Source organism: Scylla paramamosain, unplaced genomic scaffold (assembly GCF_035594125.1).
Source record: "Scylla paramamosain isolate STU-SP2022 unplaced genomic scaffold, ASM3559412v1 Contig122, whole genome shotgun sequence".
Taxonomy (NCBI): domain Eukaryota; kingdom Metazoa; phylum Arthropoda; class Malacostraca; order Decapoda; family Portunidae; genus Scylla; species Scylla paramamosain.
Window position 1 is genome coordinate 167,352 of NW_026973787.1, and position 5,967 is coordinate 173,318.

The following is a 5,967-nucleotide window of genomic DNA, read 5'->3' on the forward strand; positions in this document are numbered from 1 at the left end:
CAGTGAGAGGTTCAATCCCTGGCTGGCTACAACTTGTCATGGCTAAAGACTTATCTCATCTTGAGATCAATTTCTCATTGTTTCCATAGAATGAATGTCCATGTGGGGAGCATGACACAAGTCACAAGGGTTGGTACCAAATCTGATGAGTAGGGCAGCTGCAAAGGGATAATCATGCATCTGAGAAGCCCATGCATTATAAGAGATATGTAAGAGAGGGTGCATCATCATCATCATCATCATCATGGAGCATCCATTTAGCCTTGCACCACATTTCAAGCCATATCTGCCAAAATTAATGTCCTCAGATGCCTCAAAACACTTGAGTAGAACTGGCAGTTGATGATCTTTTTTGGGGGATGAATTCATGATGAACTATCCTATGAATCTCAAAGACATTGAATAAAAATGCTCTTAGTGGTTTTCCAGACCTGAACCATGCCCTGCATGGAGATGCTGGACTCTTCTATTGTAAAGACTTGTTTGGGTTAGGGGGTTATACCTGTAAACCCAAATTTTGTTCCCAGAGATGTCCTTTGACATGAAGGTTGGGTCATTCATGGCTGGCTGACAGAATTCCTGACAGACTTTGGCCTGATGCTTCTTCTGTCCATTGTGGAGATGATTCTGCACAAACAGTAGATGCTTGACATGCTTAGAGAACAACACTTCCAGAATAAGTTTCAGGGGTGACAACAGTGCTGAATGTGCTGCTGTATTGCTGCTCAAATGGACTATTTTCAAAGAGATGGTGCCCAAATGCAAATTAAGTAAGTGCTGTAGGTAAAAGTAATTTTTTCATACCAACTGTTTATCTGTCAAAATATAGTGTAGACTATCTTTTATGCTCCAAGCACACATATGTTAGCACATAAACACATCACTGAAAAGTGTATCAAGCTTCCTTGACAATGCAGCTTCAAGTAAATGAATGACACATGTTATACAATTTTTTCTGCTGATAGTTATAATCATATGAACAGGAACATTCATAATGCTAATATGCTAATCAATATAAATAACCATCTTTATGATATCTATATTCTTATCTTTGTAATGAGATACTTAAACATTAGTTAAGCAGGAAATCTTAAAAAGAGAGACCATTGGTGGTGGCTGAAGCCACTGAACACATGTTTTCTTTTGTCTGGCCATTATGGAACACATACTGGCAATTAGATAGAAAGTTGTCAAGTGATAGATGTTTAAGAATCTTCCTTTTGAGGATAAATTCAAAAACTTCAGATAGGCAGAAAATTAAAGCAACAGGACAGTAGTATGAGGGATTAGAATGGTCACCCTTTTCAGGAACAGGCTGAATGTAGGCAAACTTCCAGCAAGAAGTAATATTATTACATGTTGACACACAGAGTTGAAAGAGTTTGACTTGGCAAGGTGCAAGCACAGAAATGCAGTTTTGAAGAACAAGAGGAGGGACCCCTCCAAGCTTTCCAAGGGTTTAGGGCAGCGAAGGCATGGAAAACATCATTGTGAAGAATTTTACTAGATAGCATCAAGTAGTCATAGGGTGGAGGAGAGGGAGGAACAAGCCTTCAATCAAACTTCCAAATAACAAACTATTAGCAGTGAATTTGTCCACAAGGAAGCAAAAGGAGCAAGCAATCCCTTTGTTTCCTGGAATTCAGTAAGTAGGGAAGTAAATGACTGGATCAAAACTCACACAAAGGCAACCAATTGGAAACCAAGGGAATCAAACATCATCATGACAAAGAACACAAGGAATAGAACTTTCATGGATAAAGCAATTGAGGAAAAACCAATGTGGTCACTTTTTGACAACCAATTCCTAACTGTCGCAAGCCTCACTCCACTACCACACAGGGTCAAAGGTCAATTTTAAGGCCGTATCATTTCAAAGTATAATCACAGAGTCCCACAATAAAAATACAAACACAATCTCTTCAAATCATAATGGATGAACAAACTCACACACACACACACACACACACACACACACACACACACACACACACACACACACACACACACACACACACACACACACACAAGCCAGACATGAACAACACCACCACTGGTCATTGCTTGTTCGAGAGCAGAGATAAAATACTGGACAACTTCTTGACTTGGTAATGCTGTTGTGTCCGCCATCTGAGGTCCATTCCTGCAGTCACCGACAGCTGCACTCAGCTAAGTGGAGGAAAGGAAAGTCTGAGTGTGATGCAGGTGGTGGTGGTGGTGGTGGTGTGGTGTGGTGTGGTATATTGGTGTTGATAGATGAAAAGAATTAAAGTCAAATGAAATTATCAGAAAAAATAAGAGAAGAAGAGAATGTGGAAGATCTGAGAGATACAACAAGCACAACAGACCATTCAGGGCAAGACAGAACAAAAGGTGTTTTACTGACTATACAACAAGCATGACAGACACAGGACAATGGAGGACAGGCAAGTCTACCCCTTGAAGCACAGCAACGCAGAACAAGGAAAAAAAAACACAACAGCTTCTCAGTCAGGACAAAACAGAAGAACAGCACACCATTTCTTCCTCTGTGCCAGAAAACATTGTAAAGCAGCCACGTTTCAGACCAGGCCAGGCACAGATGTACTGAACCAATAGCAAACCACAGACACACACAAGCCAACTAACACACAAACATATATTATTTAGAGCCATGCACATAAACAAACACAAATATTAAGCTATGTTGCTTGAATTTTTTTTTTTTTTAGGCATGCAATAAAATTATTAAAGATGCTGTTTGCAAAATACTAAGCACAATAACTATACACAAAAATTTATGATGCATTGGTTAAGACCTGTAGTGTGTGTGTGTGTGTGTGTGTGTGTGTGTGTGTGTGTGTGTGTGTGTGTGTGTGTGTGTGTTTGTAAATACTTTGAATATAACTTTGTCAAACTTCATTGAATTCACCAAATAAATAAATATTGATAAAATATCAAACTTCCTTTTAACTCCAATAAAAATCCCAATATTAACAAGAAAATCAGGTTAGACTTTCTGGTACATTCTGAAACAAGTCTGGCCACACCTCCACTACTTCCCAAAGCCTCTAGTTGAAGAGACACAGGTTTTCAAGAGAGTTTTTTATGGTTCTTCTGACAGATACACAACATTTCTACAGTATCAACAGGAGAAACTCTCTGTAGCCTCGGAAGACAGTGACTGAGAGCACAGCAACCCTCAACAAATATACATACTCACCGGTCAACTATGAAGGCCACCAGGGTACACAACAGGGCCGTAATGTGCAACTACAGAGGGGCATCTCCAATGGTGGTGGTGGTAGTGGTGGTGGTGGTGGTGGTGGTGGGGGTGGTGGTGGTGGTGGGGGTGGTGGTGGTGGTCACATATCCTGGTATCTGTATAGAAAGAAAGAGATTAGATTCACTGGCTTGAATTATGGAATAGTGAAAGACTATAAATAAATAAATATAATCCTTTGCTTTGTTGGGTAGCAAGCTGTTTTATAAAAGCAAGTTTCTCATTAGCTTTGACTTTTGTTGAACATGCATGCAAGGTAACAATGTTAAAAGACACCCATAATTTCAAGCCACTAAGCCAGTCACCCAATAGGCCTCACTAAGCCAGTCACCAATAAGCATCACTAAGCCAGTCACCAATAAGACTCACTAAGCCAGTCACCCAATAGGCCTCACTAAGCCAGTCACCAATAAGCCTCACTAAGCCACAAGTCATTTAGCCAATAAGCCAGCAGCAGCAGGAAGAAGAGGAGGAGGAGGAGGAGGAGGAGGAGGAGGAGGAGGAGGAGGAGGAGGAGGAGGAGGAGGAGGAGGAGGAGGAGGAGGAGGAGGAGGAGGAGGAAAAAGAAGAACGAGAAAAAGAACACCATTATCGTCATGGTGAAGGGATTTTCTCCAAGTACTGTACCTCCACCACTCCCTCCAGGCTCCTCCCACTTTCCTCCAGTCATTCCGTAAGCTTGATGATCAGCAGCTGTTCCTCTATACCACAAGCTTCACTCTGGGCAGCTCTCTGGAGGCCTCCGAACCTGTGGGTGTGAGGTTAGGTTAGTTTAGGTTGGCTAGGTTAGGCCTGTGATTGGTATATGGAGGACAGGACAGGACAAAGTGACCAGTGGGGAGGCTGTGGAAGGCCTGGGGATGCTGTGTGAAGGATGACACAACAAGGAGACCAGTGAGAAGGCTGTGGAAGGCCAGGGGATGCTGTGTGGAGGAGAGAGAGAGAGAGAGAGAGAGAGATAATTGTGAAGAAGGTTTAGAGATACAAACACTGAAAAAAAGCTTCTCTCTGGGGAATCTCTCTGCTTTCTGAAAATAAATACATACATAAATAAATCTCATACATAACATACATAAATAAATACATAAATAAATAAATACATAAATAAATCTCAGGGCTTTCACCTGTCACAATCTCTGCTTTCTGAAAATAAATGCATACATAAATAAATAAACAAACAAACAAACAAACAAACAAACAAATAAATAAATAAATAAATACATACATAAATAAATAAATAAAAAGGTCATGTCTCTATTTTGTACGGGTGACTGAAGTAAATGATAATTCCTTATAGTAAATGATAATTCCTTATAATTAAGTTATCCTTTCAATGAGGCAAGGAAGTGTACAGGTCCACACACTTAAATCTGAACCGCAATCAACACAAAAGATTTCAGCGCCAGCCTATACACCCCACACGGCACCCCACATAGGCCTACCTTCCTGCCTACTACCTGCTTCATCCAATATGCTAAAGAATATTCACCAATACCAACAATATTCAACAGAACTGTACAGCAAATATGTGGTTCAATATTTGGTGTTAATTAAAAAGACCCACCAATACCACTTCCACGGTGTACTGAGGTTGACACATTTATTCTATAACTTCTATAACTCTTCATAACACTAATACACACATATATATCACAACAGAAGAGTGAGGCAGAAGTAACAAAATTATTACATACCTTGTGTCTTCTGCCAGTCTCCCTCACTCTGAATATCCAAGGCAACGTCACCTCTTCCTGCCAGGGTTCTATCACCAACACAGTCATCTGGAAGGCAAAAATTAAATGAATGATATAACCTTGGGGGACACCACTAAGTCTGCTATTAACATATCTTCATAATTGTTATCTTTTTAACCTGCTCACCTACCAAAACTAACCACACTTCACCAAAATGCAGATAAACCTTTAAAATTCACCATCAGCATTATAATTTTAGTTGTGTATATCTATATTTCAAATTACGGTAAGATCTGTAATGAGAAAAGTCACCTGGTCAGCTACCCTGTACACACGGCTTATTTCACTCTCTTGGCCCAGTAAGGGGGTAACAAGTGACAAATTCTGAGGGATGAGGGTAAAATAACAGCTAAATAACTCAGCACAGTCAACACTACAGGCTCACACAAGATTTCATAAACATTACTCACCAACGATAAGGAGTCTGGAAAAAAAAACAACTTATTTTCACCTCTCCCCAAGTCTTTCGCTACCTTTCTGCACACATCCATTACTCAGATCAACCTGTGTTCATATACTTACAGTTTTTTGAGAGTAAAATCCAAGTAAAGAAGTGTTATAGCGTTAAAAACCGTGTATAATAAGCAAGGTTCGTTCTTTTCACCATCTTGTAAGTGAAATGGAAAGTTTTGTGTATAGACGACAGAAATGCTCTCTCCCTCACAACAACAACAAACAAAAGAGCATCGGTACTAGGAAAGATTAAGGTTGAAATACTATATAATATCGGATTGTAACCCTCTATAGTAGCTTAACAGATTTCTTTTAAGATTCTTTTCTTTTTACTTTTATGAACAGCCGCTGAATTCAAAAGACAAAAAAAGATAAGAAAATATTGCTATCCACATTTCTATCACTACGAAATGCTGAAACATTATTTCCTTATTATTATTATTATCCTTATATATTATTTCATTCATTTCAAGCATTCCTGGAGCCTATGACAGCTAA

General features: G+C 39.6%; 1 long non-coding RNA gene across 1 annotated transcript; it reads right to left on the reverse strand.

The window, feature by feature from the left end:
* Window positions 1–1,868: 1,868 nt before the first annotated feature.
* LOC135099384 (uncharacterized) lies at window positions 1,869–5,675 on the reverse strand. The gene is made up of 5 exons (XR_010267876.1): window positions 5,539–5,675; window positions 4,957–5,043; window positions 3,890–4,010; window positions 3,203–3,360; window positions 1,869–2,169 (listed from the first exon to the last, which is right to left on the reverse strand). It is a non-coding gene; the product is annotated as an uncharacterized LOC135099384 (long non-coding RNA).
* Between the last annotated feature and the right edge of the window lie 292 nt (window positions 5,676–5,967).